Source organism: Notechis scutatus, chromosome 1 (genome assembly GCF_049901735.1).
Source record: "Notechis scutatus isolate UNSWTSFEM ecotype Mainland chromosome 1, rNotScu1.2, whole genome shotgun sequence".
Taxonomy (NCBI): domain Eukaryota; kingdom Metazoa; phylum Chordata; class Lepidosauria; order Squamata; family Elapidae; genus Notechis; species Notechis scutatus.
In genome coordinates this window covers 179,073,164-179,085,939 of record NC_142009.1, presented here as the reverse complement: position 1 = coordinate 179,085,939, position 12,776 = coordinate 179,073,164, and positions in this window count along the sequence as shown.

The window sequence follows — 12,776 nt, the reverse complement described above, 5'->3', positions numbered from 1 at the left end:
CAAAGGAGGAGGAAAAAACTGCAGAGAAGTTCCTGAGACAGAAAGTCTAGTTCTGCCAAGAAGATAATAAGGGTTAATGGAGAGGCAGTTTCTGTAAACAACACCAGAATGTTTCCTTCCTGCCTTCCTTACAGGATTAGACCAGTAATTTCTTCTAACAACCGGTTCTCCGAACTGCTGAGAATGTTAACAACTGGTTCTAGTGAATAGATGCAAACCGGTAGAATCCCACCCCTGCTGGGCTCCATAGAAGGAAGGTTGGGAAAGGAAACCATCTTGTAAGCATATTGTTAATGAATTGCCAGATTCATGGGATTTATCACCCTATGGCAGGGGTGTCAAACTCATGTCATCATGGTGGCATGTGATGAATCGGGACTTTCTCCCCCTTTACTAAACCAGGCAGGGACAGGGACAGCACGTGATGCATCCAGCCCATGGGCCGTGAACTTTGACACACCTGCCCTATGGCTGCACTTTTTCCTAAGTCAGCCTTGTAACGGCCAGGACAAAAAATAATACGAAGTGAATTAATTACTACAACTTAAACTGCTAAATTTATCTTGCCTGGTTGGACTATGCAAAGGCCATCTTTTCAAGGCTTGAAAGACAAAATATGAGCAGGATACAGGATTTTTTTAGAAAAAAAACACATTGCATTATGCAAGGCACACTGACACATCCATATCCTAGTTTTTCAATGAAATTTCCAATCGCGTTTTCAAACTACACGAACATATCAGTGTTACTGTGAGAATGTACAAGTAGCAATAATTTCTGAACTGGTGTGTGCATGTATGTAGGAAGGGTTTAAAAGATTTAAATCGTATTCACAAATCAAACCTGCTCACAATACATGCAAAGGCTCTTTGGCTTATGGGATGAAGTAGGATAATAGAACGGTCTTGCGCCTCAATCCTTCTTACTCAGCAGCACCATTTGCCATAAAGAAACTACTGAAGTAGGGAAAGCAAGCATACTTCCTTCAGGTTCCACCCACTTGACCAACTCCTAAACAATCTGGCTGTCCTTAGTGGAATTCCTGTGAGTGCCAAAGGGCCTGGCCCATATAACTAGTAGGTTTACTCGAGCGACATTCCACTGGGTCTCTCTACAGCAGTGATCCCCAACCTTTTTTATGCCGCGGCCCGGTATCCCCAACGTTTTCTATGGCGCGGCCCGGTACCGACATCAGCTGGGCGCCGCCATCTTGTTTTGATGAAAAGTGCTTCCGGTGAGCTTTTCCGGTGAGCTCACCGGAAGCACTTTTCATCAAAACAAGATGGCGCCTTTGCGTGAGCTTTTCCGGGTAGAAATGGCTTTCACCCGGAAAAGCTCACCAAAGCACTGGGCACCGCCATCTTGTTTTGATGAAAAAGTGCTTCCGGTGAGCTTTCTACCCGGAAAAGCTCACCGGAAGCACTTTTCATCAAAACAAGATGGCGGCACCCGCAAGCCAGCGGCCCGGTAGGACTTGTTCCACGGACCGGTACCGGTCCGTGGACCGGTGGTTGGGGACCCCTGCTCTACAGGATTCATGCAGAGAAGCTGATAATCCATGGTGGCTCAGTCTTTCTGCTTGTCCCATCCATGGAATGCTTAAAGAAGGGAAAAGAATGGATTTTGGGGATCCATGGGAACCCACACATCCTCTCCTTCTTAGTTAATGTGCCGCAAGAGACTAGTACCTCCATCTTCTTCTTTTTTTTGCTGACCTCAGCTAGCCTCTGAGGGAGAAGTGAGTAAGTTTGTTTCTAGCAGCTGCCAAGGCGAACAGTGCAAATCAGCTACAATTTGCTTGATCCATTTCAGTAGGTGGCTTGGGGGTAGCCCAGTGAGGTTTGGCCAAAAGAAAAAGAGGAAGGGAGATTTTGCACATTCCTGCAGGAAGGACTGGCCCTCTCTCTTTTCCCACAGCTCCTCATCAATTGTGGTGGGAAGTCCAGTGTGTTTTCTATGGATTATAAATCCTGCAATAAATTCTGACATGTAATTCTAAAATGCTGCTTTATGCTTTAGCCATCTGACTTTCATTATAGGACATGCCATTTGGCTCACTCTTTTTAATTTTCCATTTCCGTTTCTAAGAGCTGGCCTGATGGGTATGTTGGGATGGAGAATCTATAAACTCCTACTGCTTCTGTTGAGGCATTCAGATAATACAGTTTTGAAGTGCTATAGTTCCCATTTATGGGTGAAAGAATGCAACACCACAGGTCATGGCTACCCAGCACATTTGCCAGGTTGCTTCTGCTCTGGATGGGAAAAAATATAAAGGGAAACAAGCCTACAACCTTGATATGATACAAAACAAAATGGCATTGTTCTACAAATTTGGATGAAGACTTATGGTTTACTGTATGTGCAGTGAATATGGCAGACAACCAATGTTTGGATGTTTTCTGTAACACCAGCTTTTGCAGAAATGACAGCTGCCAAAAGTTTCCTGTAGGACCTAAAAGTCTGTCTTATTTTTGTTTTGGGGAATTGTGCTGACTTATGATGAAGCATTAGTGAAGTATGCTGAGTGGTGCAGCTCAGCAGCTCCATCCGTGGCTCAGATTCTGAATATATCCACATGGCAGTCTAAATTTGTGAGCTCAGAAAATAGGCCGGGGCTCCCCAAAAGTCATAATTATCCTGAGCAGACAATTTTTAAACAGAATATCCTGTTGGAAGAAAGAACTAAGTCAGAAATAAAATTAGTCACCCTCTCTTCTAAGAAAACTGGGTGAGGGGGGAGATAATTGCCATGATAACATTCAAGTGGAATTTCTCAAACTGAAAAGGAAGCCTGGGACATTGCTATTATTGTTCCCTTAAGCAGAGGGTCAAAGGAGCAGTCTCTATTGTAATTACACACTTTGGAAGGAAATCCTCCAAGAATTAGATTCATAGATGTCTCCTTTTACATGAGGGCTGTCAAACGCCTGGCCCGCGGGCCGGATGTGTCATGTGCTGGCCCCGCCCCCGCCTGGTTTAGCGAAGGGGGGAAAGTCCTGATACATCACGGGACACAGCTGTGATGCTGTGAGTTTGACACCCCTGCTTTAGATGTTACCTGTTTTCTCTCGATCCCAACTCATTCCCAACCGTCATAGCCACAACTTGGAAACTTGCCACTGGAAGTTGGATTGTGACAGTCCTGAAGCTTTCATGATGTCGTGTCCGTCGCGGGAAGGAAGCTCAGAGTCAGTGACTTGGTTTCAGCTCTTTATTGGCTCTGGATACAGCTTAAACTTGGAGAGGAAAAACGGCGGCTTTTATTTCCGAGCCGCGTCGGCGCGGTTAATGGCACCGCTTGAATCTCCGCGATTAGTTTCCACCAATCGCGGGGATTCGCAACGGGCCAATCAGTGCGGCTCGCTCGACCAATCCGGTCGCCGCGCGCTTTAGCCAATCGCGACGGGGCTACGAGTATGTAAATTGACTGTACAGAACACCCCTCCCTCTTGGTTCGGTCCTACGTAACGTAGTCCCGTGGGTAGGCGGGCTTCGCACTTGCCTACTTGACCTGCGCAGATCAGTTGTTGTTTGGCTCTCGGCCGGTTCGGTCGGGACTTCTGTTTCTCTTGGCCCTGTCGATGGAACCCCCTGGAAGGTGTCGCTGGGCCTCTTGTTGCAGCTCCCTCCCGGTCTACCCGGGTTGGTCGAAACTGCGAGTTTACCGCTCCTGCCTGGTCTTTCCGGGCTGGTTGAGCTGGCCTGGCTGTTCCTTCCTGGTGAGACTTCGGGCTGGCTGTTGACTGGTGAGTATTGCTGGTTATTTCCTATTTGATCCCCTGTATCTTCCCTCCCCTCTTGGTTTGTGTTAACGGGTCGTCTGTGTTTGGTTGCGTGTCGGTTGTGTTTTTTGTTCTTGATCTTATTTGATCGATGTGGCGTTTCCATGTTTGTCCGTCGGTTGTCTGTAGCCGGTAGGAGTGGGGTCCTGTCAGTTGGGTTATAGTTGCGGTACCCATAGTGGGTCTCCGGTAAGGTTTTTGCATAGACTGCGTCGCCTGGTGCAAAAACCGGTGCTTGCTTGATGAGTCCGGGGTTTTTCCGGGTTGTATGTGGGGTGTAGTCTGTCGAGTGGTGACCTTAGTTTTCTCCCCATTAGTAATTCTGCCGGGCTTTTGTTTGTCGTTGTGTTTGGGGTGATATGTTGTATTAGGAGCATTTTATTTATTTTTTCTTGTATGTCCCGTGTTCGATCTTTTGGAGGGTTCTTTTTGTAAATTGAACCATCCGTTCTGCCCTACCATTGGCCGCCGGATGCGCCATCGCTGTCAGTGCGTGTCGTATGCCTCGTTCCGCTAGGAATTTTTCGAATTCAGCGAGGTGAACTGGGGTCCGTTGTCTGACACGATGACATCCGGGAGACCGTGGGTTGCGAAAAGTTTGTTTAAGACCTTGGTTACCGCATCTGTTGTGGTGGTCTTCATGTTGCTTACCTCCAGCCAGTTGGAGTAAGCATCCACCGTGATGAGGAATGTGTTCCCTTTTGTGGGCCCGGCAAAATCTATATGGAGTCTCGACCATGGCCCCTGGCGTTTCCCATTCTAATATTGGTGCTGCGGGGGATTTGGTCTGGTTTCTTGGCAGCGAGCACTTGGCTACCCAGGCCTCGATCTCCTTGTCCATACCTGGCCACCAAGCATAGCTTCTGGCCAAAGCTTTAGTCCTCACAATCCCGGGTGCCCTTCGTGTAATAATTTTAATACTTTCCCTTGCAGTTTTTCCGGTATGACCACCCTGTCCCCCCATAGCAAACAACCTTTCTGTAGTGACAGTTCTGTTTGCCGGTTTGGAATGTCCTGAATGCTTCATCGTTGTCTTTCTCTGGCCATCCCTTTTCTACCCAATGTAATACCAGCGCCAGACGCTTGTCTTTATTAGTTTCTCGGGCAATGTCTGACGCGGTTATGGGTAGGTCGGGCAATGTCTCTATGCTGAGGGTGGTGCCGTGGGAGCTGGATCGTCGTCTAGGTCGGGAAGCGCGAGCGGCTCAACGCGTCTGCATGGGAGATCGTCTTACCGGGTCTGTGTGTGAGCCGGTAGTCGTAGGCGGCGAGGAACTCAGACCACCTTGTCATCCTGGGGGATAGGATGTTCGGGTGGCCTTGTTCCCCGCCAGGATGCCCAGCAGTGGCTTGTGGTCCGTGATGAGGGTGAATCGGCGGCCGTAGAGGTACTCGTGGAACTTCTTTACCGCTGCGACGATGGCCAGTGCCTCCTTATCTAATTGGCTGTAGTTTCTTTCGGGTTTGCTGAGTGTTCTTGAAAAGAAAGCGATGGGTGCTTCTTTTCCATCTGGAAGTGTATGGCTGAGGACGGCGCCGACGCCAAATGGTGAGGCGTCGCATGTGACGGCGATGGGTAGGGTCTCATTATACTGAATGAGAACGGCATCCGAGGTGAGCAGGTCTTTGGTATTCTTGAATGCGGTGTCCTCCCGTTTCCCCCAGGTCCATTTGGCCGTCCTGTCCAGGAGCCTATGCAAGGGCTCCGCGCGATGCGCTTTTGGGGCAAGAACACATTGTAAAAATTTAGCAGTCCCAGAAATGCCTGCAGCTCTGTTTTGTTCTTGGGTGTGGGGGCTTCCTTTATGGCTTTGACTTTGCTTCCGGTTGGGTGGATGCCATGTCGGTCTAGGAGGTACCCCAGGAACTCGACTTGCTCTGTGCATAGCTGGCATTTCTCTTTCTTCACCTTCAGCCCGGCCCCTTTGAATTTTTCTAGCACCTCCCTTAGGCGACCCTCTAATTCCTCCTGGTTGGCTGCCGACACTAATACATCGTCAAAATAAGGGACCACCCCTTGATTCCTCGCAGCACTCTCCATGAGGTTCTGGAAAATTCCTGGGGCCACGCTGACTCCAAACTGGAGTCGGTTACAGCGAAATGCTCCCGGTGGTGACTATAGTTTGCGCTTCGGCGGTTTCTTCATCGACCGGCAGTTGCTGATAGGCTTGCGCCAGGTCGAGCCATGCAAAGACCTTGCCCCCCAGCGAGTGTAATAGGTGTTGCACTACTGGGACGGGGTAGGCGCTTTGTTGCAGTGCGCAATTGAGGGTGGCCTTATAGTCCCCGCAGATCCTTACTGACCCATCTGGCTTGACTGGGGTGACTATAGGGTCTCCCACCGGGCGTGATCGATTGGCTGCAAAACCCCCTGTTTGACGAGCTTGTCAATCTGCTCGTCTATTTTCTTTCGAGTGCAAAAGGCACCCGCCTGGGTTTTAGGCGTATGGGGGCGATATTTGGGTCTAGCTTGAAAGAGATAGGGGGCCCTTTGTACTTGCCTAGAGTGCCGTCGAATACTTCTTGGAAATCCCTCGCCAGTTGCTGCTCCCAGTCGGCCTCTGTGGTGTGGTTTATTCCCGTGACCTCGATCCCGAGTGGCGCGAACCATTGGAGTCCCAAGAGGCTGGGTCGGTTCCGGTCCACGATAGTCAGGGGGAGTTTCGCGGTGCGGTTTTTGAAAGTCACCTCGAACTGTCCGGTCCCAATGACGGGGATGCGGTTCCCCTGATAGTCCTTGATGATCAGCTTCTGGTTCTCCAGTCCTCTTTTCTGGATGTTTGGCACCAGTCGCTTGAGTTCTTTCCAGGCGACCATGGAGAGGTAGGATCCGGAGTCTACCTCCATCTGGCATGGCTCGCCTCGATGCTCACCTCCACGTAGACCTTCCGTGCATCAGTGGTTTCGGCATGGCCGATGGTGACCGTCTGGTGGGTTTCTTCTCTCTGACGGCCTTCCCGTTCCGTCGCCCTCGGTTGTCTCAGCTCCAGCGGTTGTCGGCTTGGCGATCTCTGGCCCTCGGGGTGTCGTCTCGTCCCGGTTGCTTGGTTCTCGCCGGCGGGGCTGTGTGTCTTTCTGAGCTGGCAGACTCGGCGCGATGTGGCCCTTCTTGTTGCAATGCCGGCAGATCGCGTCGATGAACCGGCATTCTGATCGAAGGTGATTTCCCCGCACCCGCGCACTGGTTCCCGACTTATGACCTCGTTGATCTCGCCGGTCCCGTCCTGTTTGTAGCCGGTGAACGTCTTCCTCCTCGTCCGTGGTCTCGGAGGCGGAGTCCAGGTCCCGTGGTGTGTGGTGGTCTCCCGTCGGCTGGCCTCGGGGTTTCAGTGCGGTCCCGTTCTCTGCCCTCCGAAGTCTGGCTGCTGACTTCCGGGTGGCTTCGGCCGCGGAAGCTTCGACCAGGGCGTCCCGAGGTCGATGTTGCCTTTTGCCATCAGTCGACTTTTTTAGTGCCTGATCCCGGAGGCCTAGGACCACGCGGTCTCGGAGGGCGTCGTCCAGGTCCCGGAATTCGCACATCCCCCCAAGGTCCCGCAAGCGCTATGAAGTCGCTGATGCTCTCGTCCTGCCGCTGGTTCCGCCGATAGAACTCATCCCGCCGGATGAGGATGGGTACAGCGGGGCGTAGTGGTTCCGAAGGAGTGGCTCGAGGTCGGCCCAGTCCATTTCCTTCACATCCTCGGGCTTCGCTAGGGCTTTGGCCATCTTAAACACCGCGGGCCCGCAGTGTGTGAGAAAACGGCCCTTTTCTTTTGCCCGTTCGCATCCTTCAAATTGCTACTTTCGAGGAACATTAGGAATCTATCCGTGACGATTCCCAGTCCTCGGTAGCTGGGTTGAAGGGTGCTGGTGGGTCATGCTGGCCATCTCGTCGGTCTTTGTCTTCCTCGGGACACGTGCTCGGTGGTCAGTCTCTGATCCCACCCTCGTCGCCAGTGTCGTGTCCGTCGCGGGAAGGAAGCTCAGAGTCAGTGACTTGGTTTCAGCTCTTTATTGGCTCTGGATACAGCTTAAACTTGGAGAGGAAAAAGCGGCGGCTTTTATTTCCGAGCCGCGTCGGCCCGCCAATGGCACCGCTTGAATCTCCCGCGATTAGTTTCCACCAATCGCGGGATTTGCAACGGGCCAATCAGTGCGGCTCGCTCGACCAATCCGGTCAGCCGCGCGCTTTAGCCAATCGCGACGCGGGCTACAGTATGTAAATTGACTGTACAGAACACATGACATCCCATGGCCTCTTCATATTTAAAAGGCTGCAAGCCCATAAACAGGAGAGAAGATTATGCCATTACTCTTCTTTAGCTGGTATTGGTCTTATTTTCTCTTTGACGCTCCAATGGCTGCAAGTGCTCGTTCAGCACACTGAAATAAATCAATGTTCATGTTCCACAAGCAGCCATTACCCACCACCATTTGGAGACTAGTAACCTTGAATAAAATGATTACACAGAGTGCAAAAGGGACAGACAGAGGGAGACATGCAGGTAATAATAACAGTATATTAGGGAATGATTTGAAGTTCTTATTCTTTCTCTTTTATGTTTCCTGAAAGACAATTTCCCCTCCAGTGGAATGAGAGACTATTCAAAGAATCACGGAGATCTATATGTGCTATTGCTGCTTTTTTTTTAAAAAAAAATCAGTTTTAATGAGAATGTGATTATTGAATGTCGGTTTCTGAAGCTTTTTGCCAGCTCAACCACTTTGAAAGGGACAGATTTAGGTCAGTGATAAAATGTACCTTTCGCATACAAGTCGGTGTTCATCAAGTCCTGAAAGGGCTACAATTCAATAGTGGGATAGGTTAAATAATGCTTTCTGTTCAGGACATTATTAACAAATAGTTGGGAATCCTACAACATAATAGAATGGAACAAAACCTCAACTTTTCATGGATTAGAGGAAAGCTTCTTATCAAAGCCGAGCGTTACCACAGCCTGTTCAATTGTCCAGTGTGACAAATATGAAGCAAATGTGAATCAACTATGAGGTCAGAACCAAAGAATGAACTGCTGCTCTCTGTTCCTTAACATCCCTGGAAACTACATCCCTTTACTCCAGATGTTCACCATCTCCAGTGGAGAAATGTGCAGGGTTGAATTTTTTGTTTGAAATAGATTGTTGATAGTCTCCCGAGACAGTTTGTGACAAACTGTGTCATAAAAATGTTAAAAATAGCATGACTATTCATTGCTAAAGCAAAAGTTCCCACAATTCAGCTGTCTGGGAAAATTGCTGAACTTTCTTTTGACACAGTGTGCTGGTTCTCTCCTTTTGCAAACTCTACTCATCCTCGGTTGCTTGTTTATATACACATTTTTTTAGCCTCTTCAAATCGTGGCCTGTTTGGCTATTCCAGGGATATTAGAGAACTATATTTGAAGTATTTAGCCTCATACGCACAAATGAACAATGCTTCACTGAAGACTCTATTTCAAACTGGATCATTACCGTTCACCAATATTTTCCGAAATCTGTTTGTAAGGTACTCTGAAAGAATCGCTTGAAATTTTTCTCCTCCCACTTTTAATTTTAGAATAACAGAAAAGCCTTTGGCATCAAAAAGGCTAAAATCCAGCTCACATTCCAAATCTCCCACTTCTGTGAGAAAAGAATGCAGGGAACAGTATCGTTGAAGTGATTTGGCCTAGAGAACACAAAGCAATATATTAGTGAAAAATTGCCCCAAAGTCTCTCACATTAACATTTTATTTCAAGAGAGAAAATGAGAGAATGGGTCAAAAGGAAATTGGTGGAAAAGGCAGAAAATTCAGGCCTATTCAAAATATTTGAAAATATGTACCTTAACCACAATGGGAGATCTAAAAATCTTGCACCAAATTTAAGAAATAACCTGCATGTTAATGGACAGTGTCAGAAATGCTATTTGTGAAAGGTTTCTTCAGAAAAAGAAAAATTGGTCCAAATGAGAACACAAACATCCAGATAAAAGAATCCTATATAGCATATAACTAATATTAATACTAAATTAATAAGTACTGTATATAAAAAATAGGAAGCCAATTGTGCATTGTTTAGACTGTTAGAGCAGTTAAAAGACAACTGCAAATAAATCAAATGAATTCCTGTTTATATTTTAGGAAGGAAGTCTGAGGAAATAGATGATGATGATAAAATATTAAATCTGAGACAATCCTGAAACACTGAAAAGTATTTGAGTCTAACTAAGCATCCAACTGAATGCTTTAAATGAGATCAAATACAAAATTGCTGATTTTTTCACAATAATATAGAGACAAATATACAGGTTTCTAAGAAAAACTGGTAGCAAGGTATGTAGAAAATTACAAGCAGCGGAACTCAATGTGTTTTTGTGAAATTGATAGAAAACATTATGAAAGATAAAATTATCAGGCAGCCGAAGGAAAGTTTTGAAGAAAAATCAGCATGGATTTGGGGAAAGCAAATTCCATCCTATTAAGCCTTTAAAATTTGTTGAGAATGTAAAGAAATCTGCAGGTGGAGGGAACCACAATAGAAGTAGGTATTCTCCTGGCACCTACCCCCAGCGAGGTTAGCCAAGATGTTCCCCAACATGACACCGAACTGCTGGAAATGTAATTTCATTCAGGGAACATATTTCCACATGTGGTGGACCTGCTCATGTGCACAGAAATTTTGGCAAAAAATTAGAACTTGGATACTAGAAATAACGAAACAGGAATTAAAATTTGAACCTGAAATCTTTTTATTAAACATGATAGAATCAAACTTGAAAAAGAAATATCAATATCTGATTTTGCATATCTTAACTGCAGCCAGATTAAGTTTTGCCCAAAACTGGAAACTCCTACGATCCCCTCAGAAAACATGCTAATTAACAAAACACACGAGTGTGCAGAGATGGATAGACTAACCAAACTCTTAAAAAATAAACAAGATAGTGATTATTACAAGATATGGGATATCTGGTATGACTGGTCAAAGAAAAGGTGACATATGATAATTTGACAATATATTGGAAACAAGGGTGACATGTAACTAATTGTAAATTTATACACATACTATTAAGGATACTAAAAGAACGAATAAGTTATTGTAACAAGGTATAACACATCAATAATAGAAATGTATAAATGTAACTACCACTCAAAGCTTTCTGTAAAATGTAAGTAGGTATTCTCTACGTGTGTTGGATTTCAGCTCCCAGGATTTTGCCATGTTAGGGAAGATTAGTATTGAAGTTGAGGACATCAAGAGATTGGTGAAATATCTTGGAAGCAAGTGAACTTTATGCCCTGCCCCCCCCCCCAAATTAAAAGAAATTGTCCTTTGAACCTTGGATAAATGAAAGGAAATGTTATTGCATCAGTTTTGTGTTCTCTGCATAATCTGTTTCTCTGAACAAAACAGGCATTCAGGCTGCAGAAGCCAGATTTGTAGTTGCAAGGGAATTTAAATCACCATTGCTGACCCTGTATTTATAAGATTGTTTGTAGTTCCAGACACATTATTTACGACTTATTCTCTTCAGATTCTTGTTAGAGCAAGAGTTTCCTGCAGTCTTCTGGAAATACATTTGTGGTAGGATTTTATACATTTTAACCTTCAGCTGACATTAGTTGCAGTTACGGAAGTCTTTTCCCTAAATGTGCTGAAATATTGATAACATAAAAGCATCATTAATCCAAGAACAAAGCAATAAAATACACTGTATTAAATCAAAGTCTGCTTATAGAAATGCTGACCTCTCCAAACCTTATGCAAATTAAGCAAACATTTCTATATTTGCCGAGTGCCAATCCATTTCCATGATAATTTGGACACATAATCAATTATTTGCCTTTTCATTTAATTAAATTAATATATAACCTTTTGTACAGGAGCTCAGGGTATTGCATAGCAGGCACCTTTCCTCCTATTCTTCACTACAACAACCTTGTGAGGTGGCTTTATTGAGAGAGACTGGCCCAAAATTACCCGAGAATGTGTCTCCTAGCCAAATAGTTCAACAGTAAACCACGAGGCAGGGGTGGGATTCTACCAGTTCGCACCTATTTGCTAGAACCGGTTGTTAACATTCTAAGTAGTTTGGAGAACCAGTTGTTAGAAGAAATTACTGGTCTAATCCTGTAAGGAAGGCAGGAAGGAAACATTCTGGTGTTGCTTACAGAAACTGCCTCTCCGTTAACCCTTATTACATTCTTGGCAGGACTAGACTTCCTGTCTCAGTAACTTCTCTGGAGTTTTTCCCCCCTCCTTTGCTGGTACTTTGCTTGTGTGGAGTGACCATTCAAAGTTACAATGGCACTGAAAAACGTGTCTTATGACCATTTTTCACACTTACAACTGTTGCAGTATCCCCACAGTCATGAGAAGCCAGGGGAGGAGATGCGTGCCTCGATGTGAGTGATATTGAGTTGGCCACACCCAGCCAATAACATGACCACCAAGCCATGCCCACCACCTAAGCCATGCCCACGGAACTGGTTGTTAAAAATTTGAATCCCACCCCTGCCACGAGGTGTTCTGTTCTGAGCAGAAGACATAGTGCCTCTGGATCACTGAAGCAGATCAACCATGACTAGAAAGAATGGCTTGACAAAGTTGAAACAACATGATCCAGGTGCCTCCAACTGGTTTCTGAAATCCTGATTCTGAAATCCTTCAATCTGCTTCGGGCCAGTTTGCAAGAATGGCCCTCCAGTGCTCCTACAGAGTGTCACAACATTCCCTGCTTTACAGCTGAACCAAAAGGATTCAATCTACCCTGCAAGACCTGGTCAAGCTTCAACAGGATTCGGAGTCAACATGGTGAGTGTGCTAGCTTCCTCTGTAAATGGGGAAAGTTCTTCTCTTCAGAATGTAATGCTCCAAAGCAGGCAGTGTGACATACTGTGGGACAGGGCCCTCTGAACCAGGGGTGGGCTTCAAACATTTTAGCAACAGGTTCTCTGCCCGGTTGCTGGGTGGGTGTGGTCAGGGTGGGCACGGCCTAGTTGGCCTCCTTGCACCACGGTGTGTGGG